The sequence below is a fragment of the Chelonoidis abingdonii genome, chromosome 5, assembly GCF_003597395.2.
Source record: "Chelonoidis abingdonii isolate Lonesome George chromosome 5, CheloAbing_2.0, whole genome shotgun sequence".
In the NCBI taxonomy this organism is placed as follows: domain Eukaryota; kingdom Metazoa; phylum Chordata; order Testudines; family Testudinidae; genus Chelonoidis; species Chelonoidis abingdonii.
In genome coordinates this window covers 78,781,770-78,801,372 of record NC_133773.1, presented here as the reverse complement: position 1 = coordinate 78,801,372, position 19,603 = coordinate 78,781,770, and positions in this window count along the sequence as shown.

The following is a 19,603-nucleotide window of genomic DNA, read 5'->3' as shown; positions in this document are numbered from 1 at the left end:
TCCATCCCCTTCTGAGCACCATATTTCTTATAGTATGTTTTCTGGTGTTTTATTAAACTTTTATTTTGGCTACCAAAATAGCACAAGTATGAAAGGATAATATGGCTCTTAGTTCAAACATTCATAAAAACTAAATGCAATAATTTGTTATATTTTGTTTACCCAAGAACTGCTCATTTTCCTTCTGGCAATTCTGGGGTAAAAGCTATTTCCTGCATAAGAGTATGTGTGTAGGTTACTTATATGAAGAGAAATACCAAAAAACACCCATTTTGTAGAAACAACACTATTTGAGATTAGTTTGTTGTTACTTTTTGTACAGGAAAGATGAATCACAGGATTTGTACTTTAAATTCTGAAAATTTCTACCAATCTGAGAGATATCCCCTATGTGTCAAATCGGAAATACTGCTGGAATCAGTGATCAGTCTCTAAAAATGGATTACACTTAAATTGCAACCATAGCTGCAGATGCTTTGGTATTCCCACCTCTTGTGCTATGCTGTAATACCATTTGAAGAGTATTAAAGAATATGAGTAGGATTCTGATCTGCACAAAGTTACACTGACACAGGTTACGGAGGGACTGCACAGCAGCTGGAGCTCCGATGTGGAATTCTAGCTGAGTCAGCCATGATTCTTCATGTCATTTCCCAGGATACTTTAAATGGTTATTTAGCCAATTTGTAGAGGGTTCGCTGTGCTTCTCACTCTATTTCCAAACAGTTCTGCTTGTTAATGTAGTTGTGCAGGGCCACAGCCTACTTTTAGATAAGACAGTACCAAAGACTGTGCTAGCAGGAAATCACAGTATTCTCAATGGGATCCTGGTCTATATAGAGCCACAAGGGGGGGGGGGGGAATGAAAACAGTTCTTTATGCACCCATATAAGGGCCAGCTGGAATCTATGCATTTACTAGTAACATATTCAAACAAATGTTTCAGATATTAAAAATAGCTAAATCCTGTTTATTTCTAGAGAAGTCAATGGGACAATTCAGGCAATTAAGTCAAGTGGGGATAGCTCTACATTCCTTTCTATTCATTCATTGCATCCATATTTTGGATGCTATTGCAAAGATTGTTTCTGTCTTAGATGGTATAGCAGATTGGTTACCTGCTCCTGCCCTGAGGGTTTAAAAAACAGGCCTGCGAGGGCCTGAAAGCTGCAGCTCTAAAAGCTGGGCTGATTGGGGAAGTGGCTGCAGCCGGGCCACCCCCTAATCAGGCTGCAGCTGGCCTGTATAAAAAGGCCAGGGAAGCCAGGAACAAACAGTCTTCCTCTGCCTGTAGAGGGAGAAAGGCCTGGCTGCAGGGAGCTAGTCATGGGGTACCTGAGTGGAGCAGGGCTAGGGAAAGGGAGAGGCGCTGGGGAGCTCCTACCTGGAAAGTCCCAGGCTGCAGCCTAGCATTAGGCCAAGAGGTGCTGGAGGCTGCAGGGGGCAGCCCAGGGGTAGGCAAAATTAGCAGGTCCAAACCCCTGTGCCTATGATGAGTGGCTGATACTGCAGTGTGCCCCAGTGAACGGGAGCTAGATGGAGACTGAGCAGTAGCTATATACTGAGGCAAAGTGGGGATAGTGGGTTGGGGGTTCCCCAAGGAGGGGAGACCCAGATTGGTGGGGTACTGCCAGAGGGCAGTACCCCAGTTAAAAGGGCACTGGGGTCCAGGGTCAGACACGGGGGCCAAGAGGACAGGTGGATCACTGGCCTGCAAGGGGCGCTCCAGATGCTGGAATGAGCTAATTCCCTGAGAGACCAGCAGGAGGTGCCGCAGGGGTGAGGCAGCACGTCTACAGATGGTTTCTCATGTATATATTCACTTTTCAGAGAATGTTTAAATTCCTATCTTACATTTGACAATTCCTAATATATCAATCCCAGATATGCACAATTTTCTATCAGAATCAAAAGAAACACATGCAAGATATTTTGTATGCTAAAAAAATCCCAGGTTCACCTAGGGGGAAAAAAAATAAAATAAAAGCTGGGGACCATGTTTGCAAATCAACTATGAGCTTACTAGTCCCATGCTTTGTTTATTTCTCTTTTAAGTAGCTTTCACTATGTTATTTTAATACTTTCCCTGACTAGTGGTGGGATACTATATATGGCTTGGTGTGGATTATAATTATGGGGAAAGAATCATACATATCACCATCTACTTTTTTTTTTTTTAAATCACCATTTAAAAAATCAATAAATAGTGGAACCTACCAAGATAAAACCATAAAGTACAACATCATTATGGTCCTTTTTCATGAAAATTGTAAAAGGGAGCAGTCTAAAAGGAGTTAACAGCAATGTGCCTAAGCTATTAAAACTGTTACTTTTGATTTATGTTTTAACACATTTACATGAGAACTAGAGAATGGATTGTTCTTTGTTTGAAGTATAAAGAAATGTAGAAAATTTTAGAAAGATATATTGTGCTCCAGGAAGAAACTTATACCACCTCCTTTCACTTCTATTGTAATAATATCTAACTTGTCTTTTTTATTCAAGTATAATCACTGTTACATGAGTGAAAAATAACTTTAAACACATTTCCTTGTGCTCACAGAATAATTTAATTTATGAAATCTAGCACTGGAGCATTTCTTTACTCTGTACAGAAATGAATGTGTTACTGTCATGTATTTGTGTATTTCTTCTGATTTTTGATAATGGCCTGCCAATATCTTCCCATGGAAACCAAGATTTCCTTGAAGCATTTTCAAATGACTTCTAAAATAAAATTTATTCTGGGATTCCATTCCTGCAGAACACTTGATAATCACAGTCTGCAGACATCTCACAGGAATAAGTGGCTCCAGTGGATTCATGGTACAAGTGTTTTTACTCCAGCGCTTGATTGTCAAAAAGCAAAAATAAAACTTTACAGCAATATGGTAGATATAAGCCAATGAAGACATGTAAACTTAAATGTGATTTTTCTTATAGTTCTGTGTAATATTTCGGAATGACTGCAATCTTATGTACATTAGGTTTACTAGTTCACATATACTCTGAATTTCCCAAATGATAATGTGAACAGAAACATGGCCCTGAAATCCATTTGCTCTCACAAAAGACTTTTTAATTAACAGTCACATCTGTGCAAAAATGCTATATTTTGCAAAGTTAGCAACAACTTAAACCACATTATTAAATTATGAAAAAAGCACAAATCTCAGTGGATCAGTTTAACATTTCAAGAACTAGTGTACAACGATATTCCTTTCCTCCAGAGTCTGAGGCTGAAATGCCAAAAAATTATGTAATGATGTAATTGAATATTTAATAGTATAATATTTTGAACACCTTTCCAACATAAATGACATTAAAAATTAACCTGGTTAAACTGTTAAAGGTTATCTGAGCAAATTCCATTAGAATATGCTTTCAAAGCTAATTAAAGATGACACAATATTAGAAGATGCCTTTTCTGAGAAGACTAAATTAATATATTGACTAAAAAAATTAAAAAAATGAAGATCAAATGGAACAGCTCAATTCTGTCTGAAGTCTTTTGTTGGATTGTTGGCTAAGATTATGAAACATTGTTTAGTTAGTAACATGAGACTATTGACCCTGTAGAATCCTGATTAGAGTCTAGGTACAATCCCAGGCAAATTACGTTGTTAAGTCAAAGTAAAGGTTGTAAACAGTTATAACAGCTGTCAAATGTATAAAGGGACATTGCCAACCTGAAATAAGCCCCCAAATCAGCCTTTGGAAAAATTTTCCCTCCTAAAACTTTTTAATAAAATAAAAGTTTCCATGTATTTATTTTAAATAAATCCCACTGAAAACATTACCTCCTCCCCCCTCTAAATCTTACCTTTGTAGTGTATGTAACCAAAACACAAATATTGATGAGGACTGTGTGCCTGCCACATGAGTCCACCTACAATGCACAGGGCTGCCAGGGACAGAGTTCTCTTCCCCACTACATCAGGGTGCTTCATACCAGTGGGCTATGATGACGGGCACCAGGGCCGGCTTTAGGCCTATTCCACCAATTCCCCCGAATCGGGCCCCGCGTCTAAGAGGTCCCCACGCCCAGTGAGAATCCCTTCCCTGGTTAGAGGCGCCTTTTTAATTTTTACTCACCTGGTGGCGTTTTGGGTCTTCAGCGGCGGGTCCTTCACTCTCTCCGGGTCTTTGACGGCACTTCAGCAGCAGGTCCTTCGCTTACTCTGGGGCTTTGGTGACACTTCGGCAGCGGGTCCTTCAGTGCCGCTGAAGACCTGGAGTGAGTGAAGGACCCACCACCGAAGTGCCCCCAAAGACTCAGAGCACCGCCCGGTGAATACAAGAAGCCCCATGTGTTTTTTTACATGTGTTTTTTTTTTTTAAGTCATCCCTGCCAGGGCCCTGTCAAAACTGTTTGAATTGGGACCCGCACTTCCTAAAACTGGCCCTGATGGGCACAATCTGTTGCCACTGCAGAAATATTTTCCTTTGGAAAGACAAACAGCAGCTCTAAGCACAATTCAGGATTCTCTTGCCTGGTCCATGGGGCTGGCAATGGTGAGCAGGAGCCCATAAGACTAGGAAGCAACCCCCCTACATCCTCTCCACTGGATGGAGGAGGAGAAAGATGAGATCCCCTCACCAGGAAGAAGGAATATAAGCACCCATGCTGGGAATTCCTCATAGGATATTAAAGACAGATGGTATTGCTGGTTGGTAGGGGATTTTAAAGGCCTATATCATCCTGGTATCTAAGCAGTGACACTGGGACCAATTAAAATAAATAAAACAAGAGATCTCAGATTTTATCCTCTGCCAGAGCTGTGCTCAAATCAGGAGAAGGGAGCAGCTGGTTACTGATTCTGAGGATAGCCCCCAAACAACATAAAGCAGTAGTAGGGCAGCTCTAAATTACACCACTGGACTATGGTGCTTAGCTTCACCACCCTCCCTCCCAGAAGGTGATGTAGGAACCAGCCAGAGCACAGATACCCCAGCAGAGAGTTCATCTTTGCCAGAGGATTTCTGTGATGGTGATTTGTGTCCGTATGATGGCTCTTTAATGCCATCTGAGTGGCACAAAGGTGCTGATAACCAACATTCTCTTTTTCAACTATTTTATTCTAATTGAAATAATCTTAAAGATTTGCTGATATTCATGCATTTAATCAATGTAATGACAGTCGTTTCCTAGGGGAAAGAGTGCATGTGGGTTCCACGGTGGTGTGATGTTACCATGCTAGTGCACATAAGCATCAAGTACTGGGATATTCCCACAAGCACCCTTAATCTGTACAGAAATAGTATATGAAAACAACACTGTAGAAAGAAAAATCCAATTTGAAAACTAATTTCACTGCGAGATTTCAAAGGTTTTATTTGTGACATACAGGAATATTTATTATAAACTTGAGTTTTGAGATGACAGTGTTCTGCTCAGGGAAAAAAATCTTTATGAGAACATTGTACAATGAACTTTCTCAAAAATTGCAAACTATGGTTATCATTCTGATTGTGCTTAATTTTAAAGCACAAAAGTAATCCTATTTACTTCAATCAAACTATTCACACGTGCTTAACTTTAGGCATGAATAGCCCTATTAAAGTAAATATGATTACTTAGGTAATTGAAGTTAAGTATGTGCATATATATTTTCAAGATGAGGTTCAATTATTATTTGCATAGTTATAGGACACACAAAGTGCCACATGATATACAACATATTGAAAGGCATGATCACTAGCCCAAAGAGCAAGACCCAAAGATAGACAAATGGATGAAAGATGGGAGAATTGGTCACAAAAACACGAGACCATTGGTTCTGGTCATCCTGTGTCCTACCCACAATAGTGGCCCATACTTGATTTTTCATTTGCATGTAGCCAAATAAACCTGTCTTATTTTATCAGAAATTTGGTCACAGCTGAGGCTTGGTTAGGTAGACATGTGACTTGCTAAGCTCCAATTCATTGTTACGTTGGGGAAATGCAGATCCATTAGCAAAAAGGAATTGTCCTGAGCAATTGCCTTCAATCTGATTTCCTTACTTGGGGGGATCTAAAAGCCTCTGTTCTTTGAGAATTACTTATGCCTGTAAAGGTGGCAGGAATAGTTTTGTTGAGCAGTCAGTCTGTGATTACTTATTCATTTTTGAAGTCACTGTTGCTGTGAAGAACTGCATTGCTTCTGGAGAGAATTGACTCGTAGTTTATGGTTGTTCTATTAGTGGAGATTGAGGGGCAGAGTTAAGGCTGGTGGGGTGGCAAGAAGTGATAATTTTATACTCTCATATTGACTTTCTTGTTTAATGTAATCTTCACTTTAAGTTTCCAGACATTTTAACATGCCTTTTTTAGTACACCACTTTTCTTTTTTTAGTTTTTTTTTCAATTAAGTAAATGATAAATATTTACACCTTTAGTGTTACCTGAAAATTCCTTGACTTAATACATGTTTAAGAACTGCTCACTGACAGGAAATCTTGTGCTGCTTGCAGGTTGCACAGCGACTCTGGGGGTCCTTGGAAGCTCTGTAGTAACAAATAAGACTCTGTTGTTCTCCAGAGCACCCAGCACTTCCCCAGGCTCTTCTTTCCTTCTGGTCCCCAGCCACCTTTGTGCCCTGTGGCTATGTGTCTCCCTGCTTTCCGCTTTCCCCATCATGAAGGCTCACATGGAAAGGTGAAGATAAGAACTTGATTTGGAAGACATATAGGAAGATCCATCTTTAGACTGCTAGATGAGACCCATTTCCTCACCAAACCAGCTCCCGCTATGCACAATGTTTCTCTGTCTTTTTTCTCTTTCTTTCACAGACGTTTTTCCTCTTTTGGTCATTCTCTCCTGGTCCCCAACCCCCTTTTTCCTATTCTCCTCAGACCATCTTCCCATCTGCCAGTGTGGTTGTCTCTCTCCAGTATCTACACATCTCCCAAATGTCTTTTCTTATTTACTTCAAGTAAGTTTCCAGAAAAATTCTCTCTTTCCATAAGTAAATTTTCAGGTGGACTTAAACTGCGGTGAAGTTGAGAGGGGAGAAGGCAGTCAAAATCGGGCTTTTAATTGAATTCAAATTTAAAGTAGTAGATAGACGAGTCTTGTCTCTCCGTAACACTGTTTTAATCATCATTTGAACCAAAAATCTGCAGTTTTAGGACCCAGTCTTTCATACACTACTGATCATAGCTCAAGAGTAAGTATATCCAGGACTAGGCTATTATGTAGCACAAGAACCATTCCTCCATCTTTGTCCATATTTTTCTTGCCTTTCTTGCAATTGTTCACATTTTATCTCCATATCTGATACCACCCTGTTCACATTTAAGATTTTAAGTATATTTCTTGTAAGTCATTTTCTACTATCAAATCTGGTCTTTCTAATATTTTTTAAATAGAAAAGGCTTGTATTGTCCTATGTTAACATTTACCTAGGAGCTGCATTCTAGGCTGGCAAAGAACTCTCCTTTTATTAAGTAAACTCTTTTGTGCTTGTAACCATGTTATATTAATAATTTATTAGAAAACATGTCAACTCTTAGTCCACTGGAAACATAATGAGCTTCACTTCAGGGATCAGTGTAGGTCTTGCCTAAGGGAAACTCAATTCTTTGAACAAGACAGCAGACCTATTGATTTCATGTTCAAGCCTCCAAAAATTTCACTGCAATATGATGTTGAAACATTGTGTGAGGCCCAACTTTTAATGGAACACTCAATTTAGGATTAATCAGAAGATCAAGGAAAGAAAATATAGAACTTTAATTACCCCATAAATTACATGGGTGTGGCTCCCATTCACTTCAATGGGAGTAATCCATATAAAAAGGGTGGGATAATAAGTGGTTTTCATTGCAAGGCCTCTTTTCTTTTAAAATAGTTGTGTGGACTCTGGATAAAAAGGAGTTTTTATTCTGTGTGCTCTTTTAATATCAATGAATAGTAAAATATATTTACTGTGTGTTTTGCAATGATTGGCCAATTTTACAAAGATGTAGAATATTTGAAAATATATACATAATTCCTCTTTGATTGTTATTATTTGTAACACTCAAGCTGCACAGATTCTCTCCATTATTACTTAATTCTCATCCTCCAGTTGGAAGTCCAACAAACCAGCCTGGGTTCAAACAACACAGGACCACATCCCTGCTCAAATGTCTGCACACTGTGGTCCTAGTGGGGCAGAGTGCAATGAGGAGCTCTACATAAGTTTCATGGAGCTGAAGAAATATGCAAGCTCATGCAAACAAGGGCCCGACCTCCAAGGAACATTCAGTGGATCTTGCCTCTTTTCTCTCTCTTGAACTGCAGTAGCAATGTGGTGCAGCTACAGGGAGAAAGACGGTTTGGGAAGTGATGACTAACTGGCCTCCAGTGGAGGGATGGTATGGGAGGCTTAGTAGTGAAGAAGCAATCATGCCCCCTCAACCTGATTCCTTTTCTTTGGGGGGGAAAGGAGGGCTGGGATGGGGAGGGGGAAGAGTTCCAGCTCTAATGTGCTTGCTTACCTGGGTGACTCTCTTCTCTCACTTTGTGAGCTGTACTGGTGAGATTGAAGGCCACAGAAGATTAATCTGAATCCTAGCGAATAATAAAAGTAAGTTAAATAAATTGCATGGAATTATAGATCATACAGATTCCCAGGCAAACCTGATTGCTTTTTTTTCACACATTATAAAATTAAGAGATGAGGGGAGTGTGATCAGTTGGATCACAAAAGCCCCCTTGGGGCTGACAACTGATGTGCTAAGACTACTTCTGCCCCTGCTTTCCCTGCCAGCTTGGGACTCCAGCACTCTGTTATACTGAGACAGACATGTCATTCCACTCCAACACACACCCAGGGTCTGGATCACATGCCCCAAAGCTGCAGACTTAACTGAAAGCAGCTTAAGAAGTGTTCCAGTCTTTAACACTCAGATGCTCAACTCCCAATGGGGTCCAAACCCCAAATAAATCTGTTTTACCCTGAATGAAGCTTATACAGGGTAAACTCATGAATTGTTCGCCCTCTATAACACTGATAAAGAGATATGCACAACTGTTTGCCCCTTGAGGTATTAATACCTACTCTGGGTTAATTAATAAGTAAAAAGTGATTTTATTAAATACAGAAAGTAGGATTTAAGTTGTTCCAAGTAATAGCAGACAGAACAAAGTGAATTACCAAGCAAAATAAAATAAAACATGCAATAATACAGTAATACATTACTAATACAGTAATAAAACTGAATACAGATAAATCTCACCCTCAGAGATGTTTCAATACATTTTTTTCACGGACTGGATGCCTTTCTAGTCTGAGCCCAGTCCTTTCCTCTGGTACAGTTCTTGTTAGTTCCAGCTCAGGTAGTTGTTAGGGAATTTCTCATGATGGCCGTCCCCCTTTGTTCTGTTCCACCCTCCTATATATCTTTTGCATAAGGCAGGAATCCTTTGTTCCTCTCAGGGTTCCCACCCCTCCTTCTCAATGGGAAAACACTATGTTAAAGATGGATTCTAGTTCAGGTGACATGATCATGTCACTGTAAAACCTCAAGCCTTCATTCCTTCCAGCCTGACTCACAGGAAGGCCTGCCTGCAAACAAAGTCATCCACAGTCAATTATCCTGGTTGATGGGAGCCATCAAGATTCCAAACCACCATTAATGGCCCACACTTTGCATAATTAAAGTAGGCCCTCAGAGTTATATTTCATATTTCTAGTTTCAGACACAAGAGTGATACATTTATACAAATAGGATGACCACACTCAGTAGATTATAAGCTTACAAGAGACCTTTTGCATGAAGCATATTTATTTATATTATATTCACACTCATCAGAATACTTTCATAAAATCATACAGAGTGCAATGTCACAGGGAGAACACCAAGTAAGTAATATATTTGGATTTTAGAAAAACAATTGTAGGATAGGTGGGGCCACTGTAAAGTTTCTTCTGTGACAGTGAGGGGCTTGTATGTCTTCAGATTTTAGACCAAACAAACATTCTATTAAATATAAACTGAATCAGGAATTAACTGTATTAACTGTAACTCCCTAATATGGAGACCTCTTGAATGTGCTGTCCTATGGGGATGTACCTCAAAACTGCCATGTAGATAACAGATATATTAGAAATGCTGTGACCTTCTTGCAGATTCACCAAATGATGAGCATCTCACAGGGGATTCTTCTTCCCCCACCCCCAGTCCTTTAAGTGCTGTTATTCTTAGACAACTTTTAACAGTATTGCAGGTGCTACCAGAGACATCTAGAGTAAAATGTAAATACGACACATGCTATGAATGAAAAATAGAAATCAGCAGCAATGTGACATATTCTCTTTCCATTTGTGTAATGGTTTCAGAAACTATTTGGAGTGCAAATGTGTAGCCAAAACTTAGAACAAGAAAAAACTGACGAACACTAATAAGACCCCATTCAATTTATGCAAAATCTAGAGGATATTTATGTGCTTTTTGAATGCCACTTACATGACTCATGATGCCAACATTCACTTTTTACTTTATTCTTGTATCTATGTGGTCTTTGGTAGATGCTGAATGATAATTCTCAGATGTATATAGCCAGGCTGCTATCTTCTTTTAGTTAAGTTCACCCTGCATAATCCACCCTACATGAAATAAATTCTATATATGCACACCACATTTTTAAAAACATCAATTAACAAATGCTCTTATCATGGATTCATAGCTTCCAAGGTGAGACAGGACCATTGCGATTTTCTAGTCTAAACTCCTGTATAACACAGGTCATAGAACTTCCCCAAAATTATTCTTAGATCATATTTTAATGTGTTTTTTCAAGTTGTAATTTGTTAATTTATAACTTTCTGTTAAGACTGCTATGATAAAAAATGACACATGGCTGTATCATTGTGACATAATCAGATATGGCCTAGTAGAATATGGTGATATACACCAGCGCTTTCAAGACTAATTACTCCTCCTCTCTTGTTCAGATTCAGTACCTGCCGAGTACTTGTGTAACAATCATTCACATCTGTTTCAGAGATGCAAGTACCTTAGTTAGCATTGCAGGCAGTAAATTACAAAGTCTACTATCAGGCTGACTAATGGATGTTCTGCTAAACCATCTGGCATGTCTCAACTAAAAAGGATTCTTGTTTTTTCAAATGGAAAAAGCCTTTCAGAAAGTCAATCCATCATAGCAGAGCTCAAAGAATCTCTGAGCTCCTAACTACTGTATCACCACTCTTCTCATATTCTTTGTATTTATTGCCCCCTAACATTCCCAGTAACTCTTAGCTTTTTTATTTTTTTGCCTATGATCCCCTGATGGAAATCATTGAAAGAAAGGAAAATTTGCTAGTACTGGCAAGATATTTTTTACATGTTTTCTTCCTTTTAAATTGTGAACCAAGAATATAGGCTGATGTAGATTGCTGACAAAGAATTTCAGTTAATTGTCTTTTTCTGTTTGTAAATCGTTTGTAAAAGTTGAATCAAATGTCGCCCTAAAACATGAGCACTGTGATGCAATCTGAAGTATCACTCATATATTCAACTATTTGGGTAAACCTATATATTTTTTTAAATGTTTGCTACTAAAGTCACTAAGAAGTTCATAATAAATTAATACATTTTCCTTTTTTGTTTGGTTAGAAATAATTACACAAACATGGTTTTACATTAACAAATTTAACAATAAATAAAAATCCCCTCTTGTATATCTGAAAAGTTCTACCCTATATCTTTAAAACATGTCTATCTCTATTTTCCTTTGCTTTGTGAATGCTAGTTCTGCCATGACAGTATCAGTATCTTTGAAAGGAGAAGGAAAAGGATTTCAGGACAGGGGAAGACTCCAGATTGGGGAAAGTAGAGGAGGCAGAGCGAGAGAATCTGTCTCTGGCCTGGAATAGACTATGAGTTAAAGGTGTGATGTTAGAACACATTAACTAATATATTCTGATGTATTTGAAATGTCCAGTGTAGACAAGATAGTACATACATTAATAAATTCTAAGCTAGTCACATTAAATTCTAAACTCTTCCCTAAATTTTAACACATCTAAATACATGTTAAGGGCAATGTGCTTTGACTACATTACACTTTTCAAACAAATCTTTTATATTAGTCTATATAAGAAGTCTCTAGCTATATTGTCAGAGCAGCAAGAGGGAGTCCTCCAGCTGCTGAGGCTTTGTGTTTCAGGTCTTCTGGCCTGAACTGTACTGAAAGGGCACAGAGGTGATAGCATTTGGGATTTTAATTTAGGAGTCCTTCCTCCTTTAGAGTTGCATTTTTTTCCTATCCGGATCCAAAGATGCAAATGCTAAAATTTTCATTGTGAGGATGGTGAAAAATGGTTCTGATTCTTATACATTTGTACTTTGAATGAAGAGAATCAAAATTGGTTTTGTTTTTTCAAAACTGTAATCAAACAATGGTCTTCTAGATGCTAGAATTTGTTTATCTAACACCCAAAATTCAGGGAAGAGGTTCTAAATGCAAAGTTTCAAATTTTGTTTAATTTCATTTTTAACATTTTACATATCTTATCTGAGTCTATTTCTACCAGTTACTTAATTAGTTTTCCACACACACTGTAAATACTAAATATCAAACACATTTTAATAGCCTTATATTACTTTATTGAATTATCATTCCAACAACTGACTGTGTTTTTCAGTGGTCCACTGTTTCATGATCTTCACAGATTATTAATCATTGTGTTCCCTGAGACCCAGACTCTTATCTATGGCCAGAAAAACCAGATCATCATGTTCCCTACCTTCAGTTGCAGAACTTACTTTAGTCAGCCAGGCCCCTATTATCTTTAGTTTTGCATATTGACTTCATTTTGGTTTACCTCTGCAAAGCAATGGGATGTTCCAGCCGGAGCTCATGGTAGCTGCCTACTCCTCCAAGGGAAGTAGGCTGGCAAGCACATACGCTTGTGTTATGTTCTGGGCATTAGTTGTCAATTGATGTCATAGGGGATCAGCTCTCATAGTAATGGCATCATAATAGAGCCTGTGTGGATGGAGAAATATTAGCTGAATTTCAAGATGCTCATTGCTAACTACAAAGCCCCATTCATTTACAGCCTAGACCCAAACTAATAACAAGACCACCATCGAGATCTGACATGCCATATGTTCTATGAAAGAAATGGAAGAAATGACTGTCTCAAGGATGAGGAACAAATGTGGTAGAGAGTCAGCTCTCTTACGAGAGAGAGAACTTCAGGGTTTCCTCCACCTGACCACATTAGAAAGACATGCAGACATGCAAGGCTTGTCTCTTTGACCAAGCTTTGAATGCATGTGAAATCCCAGGCAGTCAGACATGCTCTTCAGGGCAAAGTTTATGTTTTGTTTTTAGTATATTTTACAGGATGTAAAAATGTGTACTGTTATGGCACTATACTGTTATAAATAACAATGCATGAAAGTGTGGGTCATTGTACACAGTAAGGACCATTAAAATTGAACATTCACCACTGACAGTAGTTAAATTTATTGCAGCTTGAGTTATTCCTATTCTAAGTATATGGAATACCACAAATACTGCTATAAAAGTAAATATTGAGCTAGATAATAATCCATTAAAAAAACACTCACTGAACACTCATTATATTGCCATGTGTTATAATACCAAATTGTTATAGCATTATGTTTTCAGTGGAATAGATTTTTCCCTGAAGGCTTCTCACATTATGCCACCAAAATTTGTTCTGGCAGTGCCGACAAGACTTGGGCACTAATCCATGTCTATTCTTTCTGAATCATAAAAATACCACAGCATTTGGTTCATGTATGCATGAATGTGCGTGTTACAGATGCTTTAAAATTTGTCATCAGACGGCACTAGGCTATTCATAGTGATGAAATACAGCTGTCTGATTTTCTTGTCTGTACCATAGTCATAACCATGGGATCTGAGCAACATTATCTTATCTTTTTCTTTCATTTTTTTTTTTAGAAATCTTGTTTTAGATATAGGATTAAAACATCACATTTTATGGTCAGTTACCACATCATGGTACTACATGATTTCCTTGTACCATAACTAGTGGTGTCTCAGAGGCCCCACTGTGGTAGCTGTTGGCCCAAACTGACTTTTTAAATGGAATTACTTGTTGTGAATAATAAGAATATGGGCTAATGGAACTGCTGAATTTACTTAGTAAAACATTCATCTGTACTCTTATCGCTCCATTTTCTTTTCCTCTTTTTCATAGATCTATTTATTGGCATTTTTACTTTTTTATATATGAATATTAAGGTGTGGTGTTTTCTACCAGTAAGACAAAATACCTTTCAAATATGTGGAATAGGTAGGAATCCCTCCTTCCAATAATTAATTACTTGATGGCAATAGATGTACAGAGACTAACGCACAATAGGATTTCAAGCAATTGCTTGTATTTCTCTCTCTCTACAGAATGCTTCTATCACAAATTCTTCCCTTGTAATGCTCTAATAATTTAACATAAACTGTACCATATTCTGTGACCAAATTCACATTTTCATTTGAAAGTATAGCACCTAAATTATTAAATCAAAGATTTACTCTCGTCCTGCCTCTAATTTGATCCTGGTGTTATATTGCCAGAGGAAATTGAGACTCCACTGGTACATTTTTTTTTTTTTACCTATTGTTACTAGACAAATAGCTGGGAAGTACAACTTTAATAAAATTATATTTAAAATAAGTTTTTGCTTATATAGTGACACAGTACAGGTTATAACAAGCTCATTGTTTGTAATTAGGGCTGTAGATTAATCAAAGTTAACTCATGGGATTAACTAAAAAGAATTATGATTAAAAAATGAATGATGATGAATTGGAATTTTAATTTCATTGTTAAACAATAGAATACCAATTGAAATGTATTATATATTTTGGACATTCTTCTACATTTTCAAATATATTGATTTCAATTACAACACAGAATACAAAGTGTACAGTGCTCACTATATATTATTTTTATTAAAAATATTTGCACTGTAAAATAATTAACAAAAGAAAGTATTTTTCAATTCACTTCATACAAGTACTGTAGTGCAATCTCTATTGTGAATGTGCAGTTTACAAATGTAAATTTTTTGTTACATAACTTCACTCAAAAACAAAACAATGCAAAACTTTAGAGCCTTCAAGTCCACTCAGTCCTAAGGCAAACAAATTTGTTTACATTTATGGGAGATAATGCTGCTCCCTTCTTATTTACAATGTCACCTGAAAGTGAGAATAGGTGTCCACATGGTACTTTTGTAGCTGCCATTGCAAGGTATTTACATGCCAGATATGCTAAACATTCATATTATTTTTAATTGCTTGACAGCCCTATTTGTAATTAATATTTTAGTGCCAGATTGTGCCTGGCTACTCTGTGGGGACCTGTTCCAAATCCCAGTGACTTCAAATCAGGCCTCAGGTATGCAGAAAGCTCCACTACTTATATGGCAATGCACATTCTCTGTACACAGGGGACAAGAACCTAGCACTCTAAAGAGGTATAGCAGTGGGTGTATCTTGTGCACTGTGAAGCTCCTGATTTTCTTCCTGATTTTCCCCAGGGAGGCACAGCTTCATCCCATAACAGCATATGACTGTCCCTTCAAGGTACAACTAAGCCCTTAGTTCATCATTTAACACCTGATAGTTACTTTAAAGCCCTCGAGCTGCTACGCACAAAATCTATTACGAAATTAATTAGGAACATTTTACTTCTATGAACCATGTATTTGATTCTGATTTTTCTTATTCCCCATGATGTTAATATTCATTTTGACACCATTAATAGCTTTGGTGTTATGAATTTTAGCTGCATAACTGAAAAATAATAGCAAAGATATAGCGACTGATTGGTTTTAGAAAAATAAGTGTGATGACATGTCATTTGTAGAATATGCTAATAGAATTCCAGTAAAAAACTTAACTAAACATTCTAACATAAGAAATAGATGATTGCTGAAGCAATTTCAGATTATTGATTTAGAATTGTTCAAGCTTATGGTCACAGTATTTAAACTTAGTTTTCTTTGTTCAAGGCAATGAGATATATTATTTCTAATTTGGAGGAAGATGAGCCTATTTATGTTTCCAAGAAAGTGATCACTGAAAACTTAGCAGTTTAACAGAAAAACAGAGACAGTGATAGTTTTATATTTTATGTAGTGTGTTAATGGACATAAGAGTATCTTTACATATGCTATGCCTGAAATGGAAGAAAGTTCACATTTGTTGATTTTTCTGAATAACACTGTGTATATTCTTGCTGTAAGGCTTGGGTTCTGTGGTTACCATAAAAATGCCTGCATTTACAAAGTTAGCATACTGTGGTCCTTTAGATGCTGAAGTTATCAAATAGTCTAAATAGAGCAAGAAAATTAAATTTCTCAGAAACAACTGTGTAGTAACGCTTACCAAATGGTGATATTTTATGTATTTCTCTACATTTCAACAACAACAACAGCCATATAGTAATTTCTAGCTGCCATAACCATTCATTAAGCTTTGACTAACAAAACATTTCCCTACCAAGTAGCAATAAATAATTTTAGACAGGTAACAGACTGGCTACTGCAAGCACCCAAAAATGGGCATTGAAGTCAATGGGAGTTAGGTGACTAAGCTGCTTCAGTGCTTTTGAAAATCCAATTAAACACTTACCTGTATCTTTAGTCGTCTACATAACATTTAAAAAGCGGGGGGTGGGGGAGGGTATGGCCTTCTTTGCTCCTCCCACGGCCCCTGGTCTCAGCATCCCTTAGTGTGGATCTTGTCAATCTTATTTTTTACTTTGATAGGCAGTCTCCTATCACAATCCACTCCACTTTCTTCTCTCCATTTAGTCCATGCCTTTCCTATTTGCTTATAAGTTTGTCATTAAGTTCACCATTATTCTGTACTATCCAACCTGGGTACTTGAATGTCTGTAATTTTAGTACAGAATCTGGCCCTTAGTCATTTTAGAAAATGCTGCTTTTGGTACAGAGAATTCAAATACACATGTCTGTCTCTCAAAGGGATTAATAATAGCTGACAACACCAAGATTTTCATAAGCAGCTAGAAATTTAGAAGGCCTCCATTTTTGTGTACACAATTTGAAACACCTAATTTTCAGAAAGTGCTGAGCACACGCGTATGATAATTGAACTCATTAAAGCTGTTTCCCCTAAAATACCGAAAGCCTCCTGTCATTTCTGGAAATGATGGCTAAACGCTAAAGCAAAGCAAGCTCTCTAAATATAGAAAAAATACAAAAAATAGCAGTGCTCTTTCAGAAATTTATTTGGATTTGTAAAAACTGAAGCAAAGTAAAGATCTTACCCCTGTTCCCAGATGCCCTTGTCAGGGTATGTCCACTCTATAATTTAAGTCTTGGCTTAAGTTCAGGCTTGAGCTCAAACCCCCTTCTGGCTATGCATTTCTGACTTGGGCCAGTAAGTCCTTTGAACCCAGCAAGGTGGCAGATCTAAGTTCAGATCCACAGTGTATCATTTTGCAGTGTGGCTCAAGCTTTGGCCCAGGTCTCCAGACTTGTGTCCTGAGAATAGACTAGATACTCTCACATTCTTACAAAGAAGTGTTGGGTTATAAAAAATTAGTACATTCTATTGCCTTCCTTTTTTTGTACATCTCACTCTACAAATTGGCCGCACCACAGGATTACGAACTTCCTGTAAACAGTAAACTGTATAAGGGAAGAGGGAATGTCATACATGAGTGGGGTGGGCGGGAGGACAGAGGGAAGAGAGGAGGATGTCCAAACTGCAGCAGTGGGGTTGTACGCAGTCCAGAAATTTGGTGGGGTTGGGGAATTTGGCTGTGCAGTTCTCTGAGAGTCCAAATTATCATGTATGTTTACCCATGGCCCATAGTTAGATGTAGTCACAATAGGTGTATCTTAAGTGATAGGGAAGCAGTAGTCCATGTAGATCCTAACACCACATTCAGTTGATTCCACCATGAATTTTGACCCAATCCTGGGTTCTATTAGCCACAAGCATTTACCATAGTAGTAAGAATACATTTAGGGTATCCAGATGTCCCAATTTTATAGGGACAGTCCAGATTTTTGGGTCTTTTTCTCCTATTACCCCCCACCCTCTGTCTCAATGTTTCACGCTTGCTGTCTGGTCACCCTACATACGTTTCTAATTTCTAATGTGCAAGAGGCTCCCCCTGGCTCTGCCCCAGGCCCCACCCCCACTCTACCCCTTCCTCCAAAACCACACCCCTGCCCTGCCTCTTCCTGCCCCTCTCCAACCCCACTTCTTCCTCCCCGTTGTGCCTCCTCCCCCGAGTGCTCCCAGCCCTCACTCCGGTTCCCTCCCCCTGAGTGCCTCCTGCATGCTACAGAACAGCTGATTGCAGTGGGTGAAGGTGCTGGGGATAGGGTGCTGATGGGGAGAAGTTGCTTGGGGGAGGGGGAGGCATTGATTGGATTCCACAGGCACTTTTCTCTGAGGATGCACTGAACCTTTTTTTAAGTAGAGACAATATTTTGTTTGATGTCTGTTATCAGGACCTTCTCCCTCTGCAGCTCACCTACATTCCAGGAAGATCCTGGGATTTCAAGAGATTAACTTCATAGGGGATATCCTGGACAGGGCCAAAAAGCAGGGGACAGGATTCATGGTAAGTGGATAAGCACAGACAGGCAGCAGAGCACAAGGAGAGACTTGTAGTATGCAAGGAGAGACTTGCCGCACAGTTTTAGAGCAGGAACATCATTTGAGGGAAGAAAAGGGAACAATGCAGCAGAAAGATCTGCTGGAGAGGCTACTTGTTCTATGGCGCAAGATTCAGCCTCCTGCTCCACTCACTCCATGTCCTAAGTCCCCTCAGTGGTACCATGTCCTTCAGACCAGGAATGCTTTGGACAATGCTATGTTTGGGTGGCCCGTGCAACTGGGATTGAATACTAACTGGACAGGACGAGTGTACTTCTAGCAGTCCTCCAGTCTCCCACCACAGCGGCAAGTGTGTGGTAAAACTTATTAAAAAGAGAAGGAAGAATTAGGAGTGGGAAAATGGAGGGAGAAGGTGCATGCAAAAGAAGGGAATTCATTTGTTTGCAGTGGTTTCACTGTTTTGCACTGTTCATTGTTTGTGTTTTGCACGTTATTTTATTATTGGTGTTTCAGTGTTGTAATAACAGCTGGCCTAGCTGGCAGTGCTTTAATTATTATACACACACATACACAGCCAAGTTCACAAATAAAGTCTTTTATTTTATTAAGAATATTTATTACCACCACTGCACCACACTAATATGAGTATTTCAAAGAATAAATATTAAGACAAGATAAGGCATAATTGGGAAGTTGTATCCAAATACAATTTCTCAATATATCTAATCAGATCAGTCCATAATGAAAATCCAAAATTCATGTCATACAAACTACCATCTCCCAACATTGTATGAGAAGTCACCTCATCCACAATTAACAATCCATGTTAACACAATCACCATTCATAGCATACAAAAGTAATTAATTTCCTGTAAAAGTTGCTGTACAAGTAAATCCATAAACATACTAATCATTGGTCCATGAAAATCCATAATATAGGTGCTCCAGAAGAACAAGTCTACATAGGGGGCATCAGTATTTATTCTAAGAGCAGCATCAGCCAGTTTGAGTTTGCCATGTCTGT